Source organism: Lissotriton vulgaris, chromosome 10, assembly GCF_964263255.1.
Source record: "Lissotriton vulgaris chromosome 10, aLisVul1.2, whole genome shotgun sequence".
Lineage (NCBI taxonomy): Eukaryota > Metazoa > Chordata > Amphibia > Caudata > Salamandridae > Lissotriton > Lissotriton vulgaris.
The window spans coordinates 1,077,630,507-1,077,653,758 of NC_141698.1; positions in this window are offsets into that span (position 1 = coordinate 1,077,630,507).

Sequence of the window (23,252 nt, forward strand, 5' to 3'; positions counted from 1 at the left end):
ATGCACTTCTCCCTTCATGGGATGATCCTGGATGCACTACTCCCTTCAGGGGATGATCCTGGATGCTCCTGTCCCTTCATGGGATGATGTGGATGCACCTGTCCCTTCATGGGATGATGTGGATGCACCTGTCCCTTCATTGGATGATCCTGGATGCACCTGTCCCTTCATGGGATGATCCTGGATGCACTACTCCCTTTATGGGATGATCCTGGATGCACTACTCCCTTCAGGGGATGATCCTGGATGTCCTACTCCCTTCAGGGGATGATCCTGGATGCACTACTCCTTTCATGGGATGATCCTGGATGCACTACTCCCTTCAGGGCATGATACTGGATGCACCCGTCCCTTCATGGGATGATCTGGATGCACCTGTCACTTCATGGGATGATCTGGATGCACCTGTCCCTTCATGGGATGATCTGGATGCACCTGTCCCTTCATGGGATGATCCTGGATGCACCTGTTCCTTCATGGGAGGATCCTGTATGCACTACTCCCTTCATGGAATGATCCTGGATGCACCTGTTCCTTCATGGGATGATCCTGGATGCACTACTCCCTTTATGGGATGATCCTGGATGCACTACTCCCTTTATGGGATGATCCTGGATGCACTACTCCCTTCATGGGATGATCCTGGATGCACTACTCCCTTCATGGGATGATCCTGGATGCACTACTCCCTTAAGGGGATGATCCTGAATGCTCCTGTCCCTTCATGGGATGATGTGGATGCACCTGTCCCTTCATGGGATGATTCTGGATGCACTACTCCCTTCATGGGATGATCCTGGATGCACCTGTTCCTTCATGGGATGATCCTGGATGCACTACTCCCTTCAGGGGATGATCCTGGATGCCCTACTCCCTTCACTGGATGATCCTGGATGCACTACTCCTTTCATGGGATGATCCTGGATGCACTACTCCCTTCAGGGGATGATCCTGGATGCACCTGTCCCTTCATGGGATGATCTGGATGCACCTGTCCCTTCATGGGATGATCGGGATGCACCTGTCCCTTCATGGGATGATCTGGATGCACCTGTCCCTTCATGGGATGATCGGGATGCACCTGTCCCTTCATGGGATGATCTGGATGCACCTGTCCCTTCATGGGATGATCCTGGATGCACCTGTTCCTTCATGGGAGGATCCTGTATGCACTTCTCCCTTCATGGAATGATCCTGGATGCACCTGTTCCTTCATGGGATGATCCTGGATGCACTACTCCCTTTATGGGATGATCGGGATGCACCTGTCCCTTCATGGGATGATCTGGATGCACCTGTCCCTTCATGGGATGATCCTGGATGCACCTGTTCCTTCATGGGAGGATCCTGTATGCACTTCTCCCTTCATGGAATGATCCTGGATGCACCTGTTCCTTCATGGGATGATCCTGGATGCACTACTCCCTTTATGGGATGATCCTGGATGCACTAGTCTCTTCAGGGGATGATCCTGGATGCACCTGTCCCTTAAAGGGATGATCTGGATGCACCTGTCCCTTCATGGGATCATCTGGATGCACCTTTCTCTTCATGGGATCATCTGGATGCACCTGTCCCTTCATGGGATGATCCTGTATGCACTACTCCCTTCATTGGATGATCCTGGATGCACTACTCCCTTCATGGGATGATCCTGGATGCACTACTCCCTCCAGGGGATGATCCTGGATGTACTACTCCCTCAAGGGGATGATCTGGATGCACCTGTCCCTTCATGGGATGATCTGGATGCACCTGTCCCTTCATGGGATGATCTGGATGCACCTGTCCCTTCATGGGATGATCTGGATGCACCTGTCCCTTCATGGGATGATCCTGGATGCACTACTCCCTTCATGGGATGACCCTGGATGCACTACTCCCTTTATGGGATGATCCTGGATGCACTACTCCCTTTATGGGATGATCCTGGATGCACTACTCCCTTTATGGGATGATCCTGGATGCACCTGACCCTTCAGGGGGTGATCTTGGATGCACTACTCCCTTCAGGGGATGATCCTGGATGCACTACTCCCTTCAGGGGATGATCCTGGATGCACTACCCCCTTCAGGGGGTGATCCTGGATGCACTACTCCCTTCAGGGGATGATCCTGGATGCACTACTCCCTTGAGGGGATGATCCTGGATGCACTACTCCCTTCAGGGGATGATCCTGTATGCACTACTCCCTTCAGGGGATGATCCTGGATGCACTACCCCCTTCATGGGATGATCCTGGATGCACTACTCCCTTCAGGGGATGATCCTGGATGCACCTGTCCCTTCATGGGATGATCTGGATGCACCTGTCCCTTCATGGGATGATCTGGATGCACCTGTCCCTTCATGGGATGATCTGTATGCACTACTCCCTTCATGTGATAATCCTGGATGCACTACTCCCTTCATGGAATGATCCTGGATGCACTACTCCCTTCATGGGATGATCTGGATGCACCTGTCCCTTCATGGGATGATCTGGATGCACCTGTCCCTTCATGGGATGATCCTGGATGCACCTGTCCCTTCATGGGATGATCCTGGATGCACTACTCCCTTTATGGGATGATCCTGGATGCACTACTCACTTCAGGGAAAGATCCTGGATGCATCTGTCCCTTCATGGGATGATCCTGGATGCACTTCTCCCTTCATGGGATGATCCTGGATGCACTACTCCCTTCAGGGGATGATCCTGGATGCTCCTGTCCCTTCATGGGATGATGTGGATGCACCTGTCCCTTCATGGGATGATGTGGATGCACCTGTCCCTTCATTGGATGATCCTGGATGCACCTGTCCCTTCATGGGATGATCCTGGATGCACTACTCCCTTTATGGGATGATCCTGGATGCACTACTCCCTTCAGGGGATGATCCTGGATGTCCTACTCCCTTCAGGGGATGATCCTGGATGCACTACTCCTTTCATGGGATGATCCTGGATGCACTACTCCCTTCAGGGTATGATACTGGATGCACCCGTCCCTTCATGGGATGATCTGGATGCACCTGTCACTTCATGGGATGATCTGGATGCACCTGTCCCTTCATGGGATGATCTGGATGCACCTGTCCCTTCATGGGATGATCCTGGATGCACCTGTTCCTTCATGGGAGGATCCTGTATGCACTACTCCCTTCATGGAATGATCCTGGATTCACCTGTTCCTTCATGGGATGATCCTGGATGCACTACTCCCTTTATGGGATGATCCTGGATGCACTACTCCCTTTATGGGATGATCCTGGATGCACTACTCCCTTCATGGGATGATCCTGGATGCACTACTCCCTTCATGGGATGATCCTGGATGCACTACTCCCTTAAGGGGATGATCCTGAATGCTCCTGTCCCTTCATGGGATGATGTGGATGCACCTGTCCCTTCATGGGATGATTCTGGATGCACTACTCCCTTCATGGGATGATCCTGGATGCACCTGTTCCTTCATGGGATGATCCTGGATGCACTACTCCCTTCAGGGGATGATCCTGGATGCCCTACTCCCTTCACTGGATGATCCTGGATGCACTACTCCTTTCATGGGATGATCCTGGATGCACTACTCCCTTCAGGGGATGATCCTGGATGCACCTGTCCCTTCATGGGATGATCTGGATGCACCTGTCCCTTCATGGGATGATCGGGATGCACCTGTCCCTTCATGGGATGATCTGGATGCACCTGTCCCTTCATGGGATGATCCTGGATGCACCTGTTCCTTCATGGGAGGATCCTGTATGCACTTCTCCCTTCATGGAATGATCCTGGATGCACCTGTTCCTTCATGGGATGATCCTGGATGCACTACTCCCTTTATGGGATGATCCTGGATGCACTAGTCTCTTCAGGGGATGATCCTGGATGCACCTGTCCCTTAAAGGGATGATCTGGATGCACCTGTCCCTTCATGGGATCATCTGGATGCACCTTTCTCTTCATGGGATCATCTGGATGCACCTGTCCCTTCATGGGATGATCCTGTATGCACTACTCCCTTCATTGGATGATCCTGGATGCACTACTCCCTTCATGGGATGATCCTGGATGCACTACTCCCTCCAGGGGATGATCCTGGATGTACTACTCCCTCAAGGGGATGATCTGGATGCACCTGTCCCTTCATGGGATGATCTGGATGCACCTGTCCCTTCATGGGATGATCTGGATGCACCTGTCCCTTCATGGGATGATCTGGATGCACCTGTCCCTTCATGGGATGATCCTGGATTCACTGCCCCCTTCATGGGATGATCCTGGATGCACTACTCCCTTCATGGGATGATCCTGGATGCACTACTCCCTTCAGGGGATGATCCTGGATGCACTACTCCCTTCATGTGAAGATCCTGGATGCACTACTCCCTTCGTGTGCTGATCCTGGATGCACCTGTCCCTTCATGGGATGATCCTGGATGCACTACAACTTCATGGGATGATCCCGAATGCACCTGCCCCTTCATGGGATGATCCTGGATGTACTACTCCCTTCATGGGATGATCCTGGATGCACTACTCCCTTTATGGGATGATCCTGGATGCACTACTCCCTTTATGAGATGATCCTGGGTGCACCTGTCCCTTCATGGGATGATCTGGATGCACCTGTCCCTTCATGGGATGATCCTGGATGCACTACTCCCTTCATGGGATGATCCTGGATGCTCTACTCCCTTCAGGGGATGATCCTGGATGCTCCTGTCCCTTCATGGGATGATGTGGATGCACCTGTCCCTTCATTGGATGATCCTGGATGCACCTGTCCCTTCATGGGATGATCCTGGATGCACCTGTCCCTTCATGGGATGATCCTGGATGCACTACTCCCTTTATGGGATGATCCTGGATGCACATGTCCCTTCATGGGATGATCCTGGATGCACTACTCCCTTCAGGGGATGATCCTAGATGCACTACTCCCTTCAGGGGATGATCCTGGATGCACTACTCCTTTCATGGGATGATCCTGGATGCACCTGTCCCTTCATGGGATGATCTGGATGCACCTGTCCCTTCATGAGATGATCTGGATGCACCTGTCCCTTCAGGGGATGATCCTGGATGCACTACCCCCTTCAGGGGATGATCCTGGATGCACTACTCCCTTCAGGGGATGATCCTGGATGCACTACTCCCTTCAGGGGATGATCCTGGATGCACTACTCCCTTCAGGGGATGATCCTGGATGCACTACTCCCTTCATGGGATGATCTGGATGCACCTGTCCCTTCATGGGATGATCTGGATGCACCTGTCCCTTCATGGGATGATCTGTATGCACTACTCCCTTCATGGGATAATCCTGGATGCACTACTCCCTTCATGGAATGATCCTGGATGCACTACTCCCTTCATGGGATGATCTGGGTGCACCTGTCCGAAGGGATGATCTGGATGCACCTGTCCCTTCATGGGATGATCCTGGATGCACCTGTCCCTTCATGGGATGATCCTGGATGCACCTGTCCCTTCATGGGATGATCCTGGATGAACTACTCCCTTTATGGGATGATCCTGGATGCACTACTCCCTTCAGGGGATGATCCTCGATGCACCTGTCCCTTCATGGGATAATCTGGATGCACCTGTCCCTTCATGGGGTGATCCTGGAAGCACCTGTCCCTTCATTAGATGATCCTGAAAGCACTACACCCTTCATGGGATGACACTGGATGCACTACTCCCTTTATGGGATGACCCTGGATGCACTACTCCCTTTATGGGATGACCCTGGATGCACTACTCCCTTTATGGGATGATCCTGGAAGCACCTGTCCCTTCAGGGGATGATCCTGGATGCACTACCCCCTTCAGGGGATGATCCTGGATGCACTACTCCCTTCAGGGGATGATCCTGGATGCACTACTCCCTTCATGGGATGATCCTGGATGCACTACTCCCTTCAGGGGATGATCCTGGATGCACTACTCCCTTCAGGGGATGATCCTGGATGCTCATGTCCCTTCATGGGATGATCTGGATGCATATGCACTACTCCCTTCAGGGGATGATCCTGGATGCACTACTCCCTTCATGGGATGATCTGGATGCACCTGTCCCTTCATGGGATGATCCTGGATGCATCTGTCCCTTCAAGGGATGATCCTGGATGCACTACTCCCTTCATGGGATGATCCTGGATGCACTACTTCCTTCAGGGGATGATCCCGGATGCACTACTCCCTTCAGGGGAGAATCCTGGATGCACCTGTCCCTTCATGGGATGATGTGGATGCACCTGTCCTTTCATGGGATGATCCTGGATGCACCTGTCCTTTCATGGGATGATCCTGGATGCACCTGTCCCTTTATGGGATGATCCTGGATGCACCTGTCCCTTCAGGGGATGATCCTAGATGCACCTGTCCCTTCATGGGATGATCCTGTATGCACTACTCCCTTCATGGGATGATCCTGGATGCACTACTCCCTTCATGGGATGATCCTGGATGCACTACTCCCTTTATGGGATGATCCTGGATGCACCTTACCCTTCATTGGATGATCCTGGATGCACCTGACCCTTCATTGGATGATCCTGGATGCACATGTCCCTTCATGGGATGACCTGGATGCACCTGTCCCTTGATGGGATGATCCTGGATGCACTACTCCCTTCATAGGATGATTCTGGATGCACTACTCCCTTCAGGGGATGATCCTCGATGCATCAGTCCCTTGATGGGATGATCTTCGATGCACCTGTCCCTTGATGGGATAATCTGGATGCACCTTTCTCTTCATGGGATGATCTTGGATGCACTACTCCCTTCAGGGGATGATCCTGGATGCACCTGTCCCTTCATGGGATGATCCTGGATGCACCTGTCCCTTCATGGGATGATCCTGGATGCACCTGTCCCTTCATGGGATGATCCTGGATGTACCTGTCCCTTCATGGGATGATCCTGGATGCACCTGTCCCTTCATCGGATGATCTGGAAGCACCTGTCCCTTCATGGATGATCCTGGATGCACTACTCCCTTCATGGGATGATCCTGAATGCACCTGTCCCTTCATGGGATGATCCTGGATGCACCTGTCCCTTCATAAGATGATCTGGATGCACCTGTCCCTTCATGGGATGATCCTGGATGCACTACTCCCTTCATGGGATGATCCTGGATGCACTACTCCCTTCATGGGATGATCCTGGATGCACTACTCCATTCAGGGGATGATCCTGGATGCACTACTCCCTTCAGGGGATGATCCTGGATGCACTACTCCCTTCAGGGGATGATCCTGGATGCATCAGTCCCTTCATGGGATGATTCTGGATGTACCTGTCCCTTCATGGGATGATCCTGGATACACTACTCCCTTCATGGGATGATCTGGATGCACCTGTCCCTTCATGGGATGATCGTGTATGCACTACTCCCTTCATGGGATGATCTTGTATGCACTACTCACTCCAGGCGATGATCCTGGATGCACTACTCACTTCAGGGGATGATCCTGGATGCACTACTCACTTTAGGGGATGATCCTGGATGCACTACCCTCTTCATGGGATGATCCTGGATGCACTACTCCCTTCATGGGATGATCCTGGATGCAGTACTACCTTCATGTGATGATCCTGGATGCACTACTCCCTTCATGGGATGATCCTGGATGCACTACTCCCTTCAGGGGATGATCCTGGATGCTCATGTCCCTTCATGGGATGATCTGGATGCAGATGCACTACTCCCTTCAGGGGATGATCCTGGATGCACTACTTCCTTCATGGGATGATCCTGGATGCACTACTCCCTTCAGGGGATGATCCTGGATGCACCTGTCCCTTTATGGGATGATCTGGATGCACCTGTCCCTTCATGGGATGATCCTGGATGCATCTGTCCCTTCACGGGATGATCCTGGATGCACTACTCCCTTCATGGGATGATCCTGGATGTACTATGCCCTTCAGGGGATGATCCTGGATGCACTACTCCCTTCATGGGATGATCCTGGATGCACTACTCCCTTCACTGGATGATCCTGGATGCACTGGTCCCTTCATGGGATGATCCTGGATAAACTACTTCCTTCAGGGGATGATCCCGGATGCACTACTCCCTTCAGGGGAGAATCCTGGATGCACCTGTCCCTTCATGGGATGATAAAGATGCACCTGTCCTTTCATGGGATGATCCTGGATGCACCTGTCCTTTCATGGGATGATCCTGGATGCACCTGTCCCTTTATGGGATGATCCTGGATGCACCTGTCCCTTCAGGGGATGATCCTAGATGCACCTGTCCCTTCATGGGATGATCCTGTATGCACTACTCCCTTCATGGGATGATCCTGGATGCACTACTCCCTTTATGGGATGATCCTGGATGCACTACTCCCTTTATGGGATGATCCTGGATGCACTACTCCCTTTATGGGATGATCCTGGATGCACCTGTCCCTTCATGGGATGATCCTGGATGCACCTGACCCTTCATTGGATGATCCTGGATGCACATGTCCCTTCATGGGATGACCTGGATGCACCTGTCCCTTCATGGGATGATCCTGGATGCACTACTCCCTTCATAGGATGATTCTGGATGCACTACTCCCTTCAGGGGATGATCCTCGATGCACCTGTCCCTTGATGGGATGATCCTCGATGCACCTGTCCCTTGATGGGATAATCTGGATGCACCTTTCTCTTCATGGGATGATCCTGGAAGCACCTGTCCCTTCATGGGATGATCTGGATGCACCTGTCCCTTCATGGGACGATCTTGGATGCACCTGTCCCTTCAGGGGACAATCCTAGATGCACCTGTCCCTTCATGGGATGATCCTGTATGCTCTACTCCCTTCATGGGATGATCCTGTATGCACTACTCCCTTCATGGGATGATCCTGGATGCACTACTCCCTTCAGGGGATGATCCTGGATGCTCCTGTCCCTTCATGGGAAGATGTGGATGCACCTGTCCCTTCATGGGATGATCCTGGATGCACTACTCCCTTCATGGGATGATCCTGGATGCACTACTCCCTTCAGGGGATGATCCTGGATGCACTACTCCCTTTATGGGATGATCCTGGATGCACCTGTCCCTTCATGGGATGATCCTGGATGCACCTGACCCTTCATTGGATGATCCTGGATACACATGTCCCTTCATGGGATGATCTGGATGCACCTGTCCCTTCATGGGATGATCCTGGATGCACTACTCCCTTCATGGGATGATTCTGGATGCACTACTCCCTTCAGGGGATGATCCTCGATGCACCTGTCCCTTCATGGGATAATCTGGATGCACCTGTCCCTTCATGGGATGATCCTGGAAGCACCTGTCCCTTCATTAGATGATCCTGAATGCACCTGTCCCTTCATGGGATGATCATGAAAGCACTACACCCTTCATGGGATGACCCTGGATGCACTACTCCCTTTATGGGATGACCCTGGATGCACTACTCCCTTTATGGGATGATCCTGGAAGCACCTGTCCCTTCAGGGGATGATCCTGGATGCACTACTCCCTTCAGGGGATGATCCTGGATGCACTACCCCCTTCAGGGGATGATCCTGGATGCACTACTCCCTTCAGGGGATGATCCTGGATGCACTACTCCCTTCAGGGGATGATCCTGGATGCACTACTCCCTTCAGGGGATGATCCTGGATGCACTACTCCCTTCAGGGGATGATCCTGGATGCACCTGTCCCTTCATGGGATGATCTGGATGCACCTGTCCCTTCATGGGATGATCTGGATGCACCTGTCCCTTCATGGGATGATCTGTATGCACTACTCCCTTCATGGGATAATCATGGATGCACTACTCCCTTCATGGAATGATCCTGGATGCACTACTCCCTTCATGGGATGATCTGGGTGCACCTGTCCAAAGGGATGATCTGGATGCACCTGTCCCTTCATGGGATGATCCTGGATGCACCTGTCCCTTCATGGGATGATCCTGGATGCACCTGTCCCTTCATGGGATGATCCTGGATGAACTACTCCCTTTATGGGATAATCCTGGATGCACTACTCACTTCAGGGAATGATCCTGGATGCACCTGTCCCTTCATGGGATAATCCTGGATGCACTACTCCCTTCATGGCATGATCCTGGATGCACTACTCCCTTCAGGGGATGATCGTGGATGCTCCTGTCCCTTCATGGGAAGATGTGGATGCACCTGTCCCTTCATGGGATGATCCTGGATGCACTACTCCCTTCATGGGATGATCCTGGATGCACTACTCCCTTCAGGGGATGATCCTGGATGCACCTGTCCCTTCATGGGATGATCTGGATGCAGATGCACTACTCCCTTCAGGGGATGATCCTGGATGCACTACTCCCTTCATTTGATGATCCTGGATGCACTACTCCCTTCATTGGATGATCCTGGATGCACTACTCCCTTCAGGGGATAATCCTGGATGCACCTGTCCCTTCATGGGATGATCTGGATGCACCTGTCCGTTCATGGGATGATCTGGATGCACCTGTCCCTTCATGGGATGATCCTGGATGCACCTGTCCCTTCATGGGATGATTCTGGATGCACCAGTCCCTTCATGGGATGATCCTGGTTGCACTACTCCCTTCATAGGATGATCCCGGACGCACTACTCCCTTCAGGGGATGATCCTCGATGCACCTGTCCCTTCATGGGATAATCTGGATGCACCTGTCCCTTCATGGGATGATCCTGGAAGCACCTGTCCCTTCATTAGATGATCCTGAATGCACCTGTCCCTTCATGGGATGATCCTGAGAGCACTACACCCTTCATGGGATGACCCTGGATGCACTACTCCCTTTATGGGATGACCCTGGATGCACTACTCCCTTTATGGGATGATCCTGGAAGCACCTGTCCCTTCAGGGGATGATCCTGGATGCACTACTCCCTTCAGGGGATGATCCTGGATGCACTACCCCCTTCAGGGGATGATCCTGGATGCACTACTCCCTTCAGGGGATGATCCTGGATGCACTACTCCCTTCAGGGGATGATCCTGGATGCACTACTCCCTTCAGGGGATGATCCTGGATGCACTACTCCCTTCAGGGGATGATCCTGGATGCACCTGTCCCTTCATGGGATGATCTGGATGCACCTGTCCCTTCATGGGATGATCTGGATGCACCTGTCCCTTCATGGGATGATCTGTATGCACTACTCCCTTCATGGGATAATCCTGGATGCACTACTCCCTTCATGGAATGATCCTGGATGCACTACTCCCTTCATGGGATGATCTGGGTGCACCTGTCCGAAGGGATGATCTGGATGCACCTGTCCCTTCATGGGATGATCCTGGATGCACCTGTCCCTTCATGGGATGATCCTGGATGCACCTGTCCCTTCATGGGATGATCCTGGATGAACTACTCCCTTTATGGGATGATCCTGGATGCACTACTCCCTTCAGGGGATGATCCTCGATGCACCTGTCCCTTCATGGGATAATCTGGATGCACCTGTCCCTTCATGGGATGATCCTGGAAGCACCTGTCCCTTCATTAGATGATCCTGAATGCACCTGTCCCTTCATGGGATGATCCTGAAAGCACTACACCCTTCATGGGATGACCCTGGATGCACTACTCCCTTTATGGGATGACCCTGGATGCACTACTCCCTTTATGGGATGATCCTGGAAGCACCTGTCCCTTCAGGGGATGATCCTGGATGCACTACTCCCTTCAGGGGATGATCCTGGATGCACTACCCCCTTCAGGGGATGATCCTGGATGCACTACTCCCTTCAGGGAATGATCCTGGATGCACTACTCCCTTCAGGGGATGATCCTGGATGCACTACTCCCTTCAGGGGATGATCCTGGATGCACTACTCCCTTCAGGGGATGATCCTGGATGCACCTGTCCCTTCATGGGATGATCTGGATGCACCTGTCCCTTCATGGGATGATCTGGATGCACCTGTCCCTTCATGGGATGATCTGTATGCACTACTCCCTTCATGGGATAATCCTGGATGCACTACTCCCTTCATGGAATGATCCTGGATGCACTACTCCCTTCATGGGATGATCTGGGTGCACCTGTCCGAAGGGATGATCTGGATGCACCTGTCCCTTCATGGGATGATCCTGGATGCACCTGTCCCTTCATGGGATGATCCTGGATGCACCTGTCCCTTCATGGGATGATCCTGGATGAACTACTCCCTTTATGGGATGATCCTGGATGCACTACTCACTTCAGGGAATGATCCTGGATGCACCTGTCCCTTCATGGGATAATCCTGGATGCACTACTCCCTTCATGGCATGATCCTGGATGCACTACTCCCTTCAGGGGATGATCGTGGATGCTCCTGTCCCTTCATGGGAAGATGTGGATGCACCTGTCCCTTCATGGGATGATCCTGGATGCACTACTCCCTTCATGGGATGATCCTGGATGCACTACTCCCTTCAGGGGATGATCCTGGATGCACCTGTCCCTTCATGGGATGATCTGGATGCAGATGCACTACTCCCTTCAGGGGATGATCCTGGATGCACTACTCCCTTCATGTGATGATCCTGGATGCACTACTCCCTTCATGTGATGATCCTGGATGCACTACTCCCTTCATTGGATGATCCTGGATGCACTACTCCCTTCAGGGGATAATCCTGGATGCACCTGTCCCTTCATGGGATGATCTGGATGCGCCTGTCCGTTCATGGGATGATCTGGATGCACCTGTCCCTTCATGGGATGATCCTGGATGCACCTGTCCCTTCATGGGATGATTCTGGATGCACCAGTCCCTTCATGGGATGATCCTGGTTGCACTACTCCCTTCATAGGATGATCCCGGACGCACTACTCCCTTCAGGGGATGATCCTGGATGCACCTGTGCCTTCAGGGGATGATCCTGGATGCATCAGTCCCTTCATGGGATGATCTGGATGCACTACTCCCTTCATGGGATGATCCTGGATGCACTACTCCCTTCAGGGGATGATCCTGGATGCACCTGTCCCTTCATGGGATGATGTGGATGTACCTGTCCTTTTATGGGATGATCCTGGATGCACCTGTCCCTTTATGGGATGATCCTGGATGCACCTGTCCCTTTATGGGATGATCCTGGATGCACTGTTCCCTTCATGGGATGATCCTGTATGCACTACTCCCTTCATGAGATGATCCTGTATGCACTTCTCCCTTCATGAGATGATCCTGTATGCACTTCTCCCTTCATGAGATGATCCTGTATGCACTACTACCCTTCATGGGATGATCCTGGATGCACTACTCCCTTTATGGGATGATCCTGGATGCACCTGTCCCTTAATGGGATGATCTGGATGCACCTGACCCTTCATTGGATGATCCTGGATGCACCTGACCCTTCATTGGATGATCCTGGATGCACATGTCCCTTCATGGAATGATCTGGATGCACCTGTCCCTTCATGGGATGATCCTGGATGCACTACTCCCTTCATGGGATGTGTGCACTACTACTCCCTTCAGGGGATGATCCTCGATGCACCTGTCCCTTCATGGGATATTCTGGATGCACCTGTCCCTTAATGGGATGATCCTGGAAGCACCTGTCCCTTCATGGGAGGATCCCGGAAGCACCTGTCCCTTCATGGGATGATCCTGGATGCACCTGTCCCTTCATGGGATGATTCTGGATGCACTACTCCCTTCATGGGATGACCCTGGATGCACTACTCCCTTTATGGGATGATTCTGGATGCACTACTCCCTTCAGGGGATGATTCTGGATGCACTACTCCCTTCAGGGGATGATCCTCGATGCACCTGTCCCTTGATGGGATGATCCTCGATGCACCTGTCCCTTGATGGGATAATCTGGATGCACCTGTCTCTTCATGGGATGATCCTGGAAGCACCTGTCCCTTCATGGGATGATCTGGATGCACCTGTCCCTTCATGGGACGATCTTGGATGCACCTGTCCCTTCAGGGGACAATCCTAGATGCACCTGTCCCTTCATGGGATGATCCTGTATGCTCTACTCCCTTCATGGGATGATCCTGTATGCACTACTCCCTTCATGGGATGATCCTGGATGCACTACTCCCTTCAGGGGATGATCCTGGATGTTCCTGTCCCTTCATGGGAAGATGTGGATGCACCTGTCCCTTCATGGGATGATCCTGGATGCACTACTCCCTTCATGGGATGATCCTGGATGCACTACTCCCTTCAGGGGATGATCCTGGATGCACTACTCCCTTTATGGGATGATCCTGGATGCACCTGTCCCTTCATGGGATGATCCTGGATGCACCTGACCCTTCATTGGATGATCCTGGATGCGCATGTCCCTTCATGGGATGATCTGGATGCACCTGTCCCTTCATGGGATGATCCTGGATGCACTACTCCCTTCATGGGATGATTCTGGATGCACCTGTCCCTTAATGGGATGATCCGGATGCACCTGACCCTTCATTGGATGATCCTGGATGCACCTGACCCTTCATTGGATGATCCTGGATGCACATGTCCCTTCATGGGATGATCTGGATGCACCTGTCCCTTCATGGGATGATCCTGGATGCACTACTCCCTTCATGGGATGTGTGCACTACTACTCCCTTCAGGGGATGATCCTCGATGCACCTGTCCCTTCATGGGATATTCTGGATGCACCTGTCCCTTAATGGGATGATCCTGGAAGCACCTGTCCCTTCATGGGAGGATCCTGGAAGCACCTGTCCCTTCATGGGATGATCCTGGATGCACCTGTCCCTTCATGGGATGATCCTGGATGCACTACTCCCTTCATGGGATGATCCTGAATGCACCTGTCCCTTCATGGGATGATTCTGGATGCACTACTCCCTTCATGGGATGACCCTGGATGCACTACTCCCTTTATGGGATGATTCTGGATGCACTACTCCCTTCAGGGGATGATCCTCGATGCACCTGTCCCTTGATGGGATGATCCTCGATGCACCTGTCCCTTGATGGGATAATCTGGATGCACCTGTCTCTTCATGGGATGATCCTGGAAGCACCTGTCCCTTCATGGGATGATCTTGGATGCACCTGTCCCTTCAGGGGACAATCCTAGATGCACCTGTCCCTTCATGGGATGATCCTGTATGCTCTACTCCCTTCATGGGATGATCCTGTATGCACTACTCCCTTCATGGGATGATCCTGGATGCACTACTCCCTTCAGGGGATGATCCTGGATGCTCCTGTCCCTTCAAGGGAAGATGTGGATGCACCTGTCCCTTCATGGGATGATCCTGGATGCACTACTCCCTTCATGGGATGATCCTGGATGCACTACTCCCTTCAGGGGATGATCCTGGATGCACTACTCCCTTTATGGGATGATCCTGGATGCACCTGTCCCTTCATGGGTTGATCCTGGATGCACCTGACCCTTCATTGGATGATCCTGGATGCACATGTCCCTTCATGGGATGATCTGGATGCACCTGTCCCTTCATGGGATGATCCTGGATGCACTACTCCCTTCATGGGATGATTCTGGATGCACTACTCCCTTCAGGGGATGATCCTCGATGCACCTGTCCCTTCATGGGATGATCTGGATGCACCTGTCCCTTCATGGGATGATCTGGATGCACATGTCCCTTCATGGGATGATCTGGATGCACCTGTCCCTTCATGGGATGATCTGTATGCACTACTCCCTTCATGGGATAATCCTGGATGCACTACTCCCTTCATGGAATGATCCTGGATGCACTACTCCCTTCATGGGATGATCTGGGTGCACCTGTCCCTTCATGGGATGATCTGGATGCACCTGTCCCTTCATGGGATGATCCTGGATGCACCTGTCCCTTCATGGGATGATCCTGGATGCACTACTCCCTTTATGGGATGATCCTGGATGCACTACTCACTTCAGGGAATGATCCTGGATGCACCTGTCCCTTCATGGGATAATCCTGGATGCACTACTCCCTTCATGGCATGATCCTGGATGCACTACTCCCTTCAGGGGATGATCCTGGATGCTCCTGTCCCTTCATGGGAAGATGTGGATGCACGTGTCCCTTCATGGGATGATCCTGGATGCACTACTCCCTTCATGGGATGATCCTGGATGCACTACTCCCTTCAGGAGATGATCCTGGATGCACCTGTCCCTTCATGGGATGATCTGGATGGAGATGCACTACTCCCTTCAGGGGATGATCCTGGATGCACTACTCCCTTCAGGGGATGATCATGGATGCACTACTCCCTTCAGGGGATGATCCTGGATGCACTACTCCCTTCATGTGATGATCCTGGATGCACTACTCCCTTCATTGGATGATCCTGGATGCACTACTCCCTTCAGGGGATAATCCTGGATGCACCTGTCCCTTCATGGGATGATCTGGATGTACCTGTCCCTTCATGGGATGATCTGGATGCACCTGTCCCTTCATGGGATGATCCTGGATGCACCTGTCCCTTCATGGGATGATTCTGGATGCACCTGTCCCTTCATGGGATGATCCTGGATGCACTACTCCCTTCATGGGATGATCCTGGATGCACTACTCCCTTCATGGGATGATCCTGGATGCACTACTCCCTTCAGGGGATGATCCTGGATGCACCTGTCCCTTCATGGGATGATGTGGATGCACCTGTCCTTTTATGGGATGATCCTGGATGCACCTGTCCCTTTATGGGATGATCCTGGATGCACCTGTCCCTTTATGGGATGATCCTGGATGCACTACTCCCTTCATGAGATGATCCTGTATGCACTACTCCCTCCATGAGATGATCCTGTATGCACTACTACCCTTCATGGGATGATCCTGGATGCACCTGACCCTTCATTGGATGATCCTGGATGCACATGTCCCTTCATGGGATGATCTGAATGCACCTGTCCCTTCATGGGATGATCCTGGATGCACTACTCCCTTCATGGGATATGTGCACTACTACTCCCTTCAGGGGATGATCCTCGATGCACCTGTCCCTTCATGGGATAATCTGGATGCACCTGTCCCTCAATGGGATGATCCTGGAAGCACCTGTCCCTTCATGGGATGATCCTGGAAGCACCTGTCCCTTCATGGGATGATCCTGGATGCACCTGTCCCTTCATGGGATGATCCTGGATGCACTACTCCCTTCATGGGATGATCCTGAATGCACCTGTCCCTTCATGGGATGATCCTGGATGCACTACTCCCTTCATGGGATGACCCTGGATGCACTACTCCCTTTATGGGATGATCCTGGATGCACTACTCCCTTTATGGGATGATCCTGGATGCACTACTCCCTTTATGGGATGATCCTGGATGCACCTGACCCTTCAGGGGGTGATCTTGGATGCACTACTCCCTTCAGGGGATGATCCTGGATGCACTACTCCCTTCAGGGGATGATCCTGGATGCACTACCCCCTTCAGGGGGTGATCCTGGATGCACTACTCCCTTCAGGGGATGATCCTGGATGCACTACTCCCTCCAGGGGATGATCCTGGATGCACTACCCCCTTCATGGGATGATCCTGGATGCACTACTCCCTTCAGGGGATGATCCTGGATGCACCTGTCCCTTCATGGGATGATCTGGATGCACCTGTCCCTTCATGGGATGATCTGGATGCACCTGTCCCTTCATGGGATGATCTGTATGCACTACTCCCTTCATGTGATAATCCTGGATGCACTACTCCCTTCATGGAATGATCCTGGATGCACTACTCCCTTCATGGGATGATCTGGATGCACCTGTCCCTTCATGGGATGATCTGGATGCACCTGTCCCTTCATGGGATGATCCTGGATGCACCTGTCCCTTCATGGGATGATCCTGGATGCACTACTCCCTTTATGGGATGATCCTGGATGCACTACTCACTTCAGGGAAAGATCCTGGATGCATCTGTCCCTTCATGGGATGATCCTGGATGCACTTCTCCCTTCATGGGATGATCCTGGATGCACTACTCCCTTCAGGGGATGATCCTGGATGCTCCTGTCCCTTCATGGGATGATGTGGATGCACCTGTCCCTTCATGGGATGATGTGGATGCACCTGTCCCTTCATTGGATGATCCTGGATGCACCTGTCCCTTCATGGGATGATCCTGGATGCACTACTCCCTTTATGGGATGATCCTGGATGCACTACTCCCTTCAGGGGATGATCCTGGATGTCCTACTCCCTTCAGGGGATGATCCTGGATGCACTACTCCTTTCATGGGATGATCCTGGATGCACTACTCCCTTCAGGGCATGATACTGGATGCACCCGTCCCTTCATGGGATGATCTGGATGCACCTGTCACTTCATGGGATGATCTGGATGCACCTGTCCCTTCATGGGATGATCTGGATGCACCTGTCCCTTCATGGGATGATCCTGGATGCACCTGTTCCTTCATGGGAGGATCCTGTATGCACTACTCCCTTCATGGAATGATCCTGGATGCACCTGTTCCTTCATGGGATGATCCTGGATGCACTACTCCCTTTATGGGATGATCCTGGATGCACTACTCCCTTTATGGGATGATCCTGGATGCACTACTCCCTTCATGGGATGATCCTGGATGCACTACTCCCTTCATGGGATGATCCTGGATGCACTACTCCCTTAAGGGGATGATCCTGAATGCTCCTGTCCCTTCATGGGATGATGTGGATGCACCTGTCCCTTCATGGGATGATTCTGGATGCACTACTCCCTTCATGGGATGATCCTGGATGCACCTGTTCCTTCATGGGATGATCCTGGATGCACTACTCCCTTCAGGGGATGATCCTGGATGCCCTACTCCCTTCACTGGATGATCCTGGATGCACTACTCCTTTCATGGGATGATCCTGGATGCACTACTCCCTTCAGGGGATGATCCTGGATGCACCTGTCCCTTCATGGGATGATCTGGATGCACCTGTCCCTTCATGGGATGATCGGGATGCACCTGTCCCTTCATGGGATGATCTGGATGCACCTGTCCCTTCATGGGATGATCGGGATGCACCTGTCCCTTCATGGGATGATCTGGATGCACCTGTCCCTTCATGGGATGATCCTGGATGCACCTGTTCCTTCATGGGAGGATCCTGTATGCACTTCTCCCTTCATGGAATGATCCTGGATGCACCTGTTCCTTCATGGGATGATCCTGGATGCACTACTCCCTTTATGGGATGATCGGGATGCACCTGTCCCTTCATGGGATGATCTGGATGCACCTGTCCCTTCATGGGATGATCCTGGATGCACCTGTTCCTTCATGGGAGGATCCTGTATGCACTTCTCCCTTCATGGAATGATCCTGGATGCACCTGTTCCTTCATGGGATGATCCTGGATGCACTACTCCCTTTATGGGATGATCCTGGATGCACTAGTCTCTTCAGGGGATGATCCTGGATGCACCTGTCCCTTAAAGGGATGATCTGGATGCACCTGTCCCTTCATGGGATCATCTGGATGCACCTTTCTCTTCATGGGATCATCTGGATGCACCTGTCCCTTCATGGGATGATCCTGTATGCACTACTCCCTTCATTGGATGATCCTGGATGCACTACTCCCTTCATGGGATGATCCTGGATGCACTACTCCCTCCAGGGGATGATCCTGGATGTACTACTCCCTCAAGGGGATGATCTGGATGCACCTGTCCCTTCATGGGATGATCTGGATGCACCTGTCCCTTCATGGGATGATCTGGATGCACCTGTCCCTTCATGGGATGATCTGGATGCACCTGTCCCTTCATGGGATGATCCTGGATGCACTACTCCCTTCATGGGATGACCCTGGATGCACTACTCCCTTTATGGGATGATCCTGGATGCACTACTCCCTTTATGGGATGATCCTGGATGCACTACTCCCTTTATGGGATGATCCTGGATGCACCTGACCCTTCAGGGGGTGATCTTGGATGCACTACTCCCTTCAGGGGATGATCCTGGATGCACTACTCCCTTCAGGGGATGATCCTGGATGCACTACCCCCTTCAGGGGGTGATCCTGGATGCACTACTCCCTTCAGGGGATGATCCTGGATGCACTACTCCCTTGAGGGGATGATCCTGGATGCACTACTCCCTTCAGGGGATGATCCTGTATGCACTACTCCCTTCAGGGGATGATCCTGGATGCACTACCCCCTTCATGGGATGATCCTGGATGCACTACTCCCTTCAGGGGATGATCCTGGATGCACCTGTCCCTTCATGGGATGATCTGGATGCACCTGTCCCTTCATGGGATGATCTGGATGCACCTGTCCCTTCATGGGATGATCTGTATGCACTACTCCCTTCATGTGATAATCCTGGATGCACTACTCCCTTCATGGAATGATCCTGGATGCACTACTCCCTTCATGGGATGATCTGGATGCACCTGTCCCTTCATGGGATGATCTGGATGCACCTGTCCCTTCATGGGATGATCCTGGATGCACCTGTCCCTTCATGGGATGATCCTGGATGCACTACTCCCTTTATGGGATGATCCTGGATGCACTACTCACTTCAGGGAAAGATCCTGGATGCATCTGTCCCTTCATGGGATGATCCTGGATGCACTTCTCCCTTCATGGGATGATCCTGGATGCACTACTCCCTTCAGGGGATGATCCTGGATGCTCCTGTCCCTTCATGGGATGATGTGGATGCACCTGTCCCTTCATGGGATGATGTGGATGCACCTGTCCCTTCATTGGATGATCCTGGATGCACCTGTCCCTTCATGGGATGATCCTGGATGCACTACTCCCTTTATGGGATGATCCTGGATGCACTACTCCCTTCAGGGGATGATCCTGGATGTCCTACTCCCTTCAGGGGATGATCCTGGATGCACTACTCCTTTCATGGGATGATCCTGGATGCACTACTCCCTTCAGGGTATGATACTGGATGCACCCGTCCCTTCATGGGATGATCTGGATGCACCTGTCACTTCATGGGATGATCTGGATGCACCTGTCCCTTCATGGGATGATCTGGATGCACCTGTCCCTTCATGGGATGATCCTGGATGCACCTGTTCCTTCATGGGAGGATCCTGTATGCACTACTCCCTTCATGGAATGATCCTGGATTCACCTGTTCCTTCATGGGATGATCCTGGATGCACTACTCCCTTTATGGGATGATCCTGGATGCACTACTCCCTTTATGGGATGATCCTGGATGCACTACTCCCTTCATGGGATGATCCTGGATGCACTACTCCCTTCATGGGATGATCCTGGATGCACTACTCCCTTAAGGGGATGATCCTGAATGCTCCTGTCCCTTCATGGGATGATGTGGATGCACCTGTCCCTTCATGGGATGATTCTGGATGCACTACTCCCTTCATGGGATGATCCTGGATGCACCTGTTCCTTCATGGGATGATCCTGGATGCACTACTCCCTTCAGGGGATGATCCTGGATGCCCTACTCCCTTCACTGGATGATCCTGGATGCACTACTCCTTTCATGGGATGATCCTGGATGCACTACTCCCTTCAGGGGATGATCCTGGATGCACCTGTCCCTTCATGGGATGATCTGGATGCACCTGTCCCTTCATGGGATGATCGGGATGCACCTGTCCCTTCATGGGATGATCTGGATGCACCTGTCCCTTCATGGGATGATCCTGGATGCACCTGTTCCTTCATGGGAGGATCCTGTATGCACTTCTCCCTTCATGGAATGATCCTGGATGCACCTGTTCCTTCATGGGATGATCCTGGATGCACTACTCCCTTTATGGGATGATCCTGGATGCACTAGTCTCTTCAGGGGATGATCCTGGATGCACCTGTCCCTTAAAGGGATGATCTGGATGCACCTGTCCCTTCATGGGATCATCTGGATGCACCTTTCTCTTCATGGGATCATCTGGATGCACCTGTCCCTTCATGGGATGATCCTGTATGCACTACTCCCTTCATTGGATGATCCTGGATGCACTACTCCCTTCATGGGATGATCCTGGATGCACTACTCCCTCCAGGGGATGATCCTGGATGTACTACTCCCTCAAGGGGATGATCTGGATGCACCTGTCCCTTCATGGGATGATCTGGATGCACCTGTCCCTTCATGGGATGATCTGGATGCACCTGTCCCTTCATGGGATGATCTGGATGCACCTGTCCCTTCATGGGATGATCCTGGATTCACTGCCCCCTTCATGGGATGATCCTGGATGCACTACTCCCTTCATGGGATGATCCTGGATGCACTACTCCCTTCAGGGGATGATCCTGGATGCACTACTCCCTTCATGTGAAGATCCTGGATGCACTACTCCCTTCGTGTGCTGATCCTGGATGCACCTGTCCCTTCATGGGATGATCCTGGATGCACTACAACTTCATGGGATGATCCCGAATGCACCTGCCCCTTCATGGGATGATCCTGGATGTACTACTCCCTTCATGGGATGATCCTGGATGCACTACTCCCTTTATGGGATGATCCTGGATGCACTACTCCCTTTATGAGATGATCCTGGGTGCACCTGTCCCTTCATGGGATGATCTGGATGCACCTGTCCCTTCATGGGATGATCCTGGATGCACTACTCCCTTCATGGGATGATCCTGGATGCTCTACTCCCTTCAGGGGATGATCCTGGATGCTCCTGTCCCTTCATGGGATGATGTGGATGCACCTGTCCCTTCATTGGATGATCCTGGATGCACCTGTCCCTTCATGGGATGATCCTGGATGCACCTGTCCCTTCATGGGATGATCCTGGATGCACTACTCCCTTTATGGGATGATCCTGGATGCACATGTCCCTTCATGGGATGATCCTGGATGCACTACTCCCTTCAGGGGATGATCCTAGATGCACTACTCCCTTCAGGGGATGATCCTGGATGCACTACTCCTTTCATGGGATGATCCTGGATGCACCTGTCCCTTCATGGGATGATCTGGATGCACCTGTCCCTTCATGGGATGATCTGGATGCACCTGTCCCTTCATGGGATGATCTGGATGCACCTGTCCCTTCCTGGGATGATTCTGGATGCACCTGTTCCTTCATGGGAGGATCCTGTATGCACTACTCCCTTCATGGAATGATCCTGGATGCACCTGTCCCTTCATGGGATGATCCTGGATGCACTACTCCCTTTATGGGATTATCCTGGATGCACTACTCCCTTCAGGGGATGATCTGGATGCACCTGTCCCTTCAAGGGATGATCTGGATGCACCTGTCCCTTCATGGGATTATCTGGATGCACCTGTCCTTTCATGGGATGATCCTGTATGCACTACTCCCT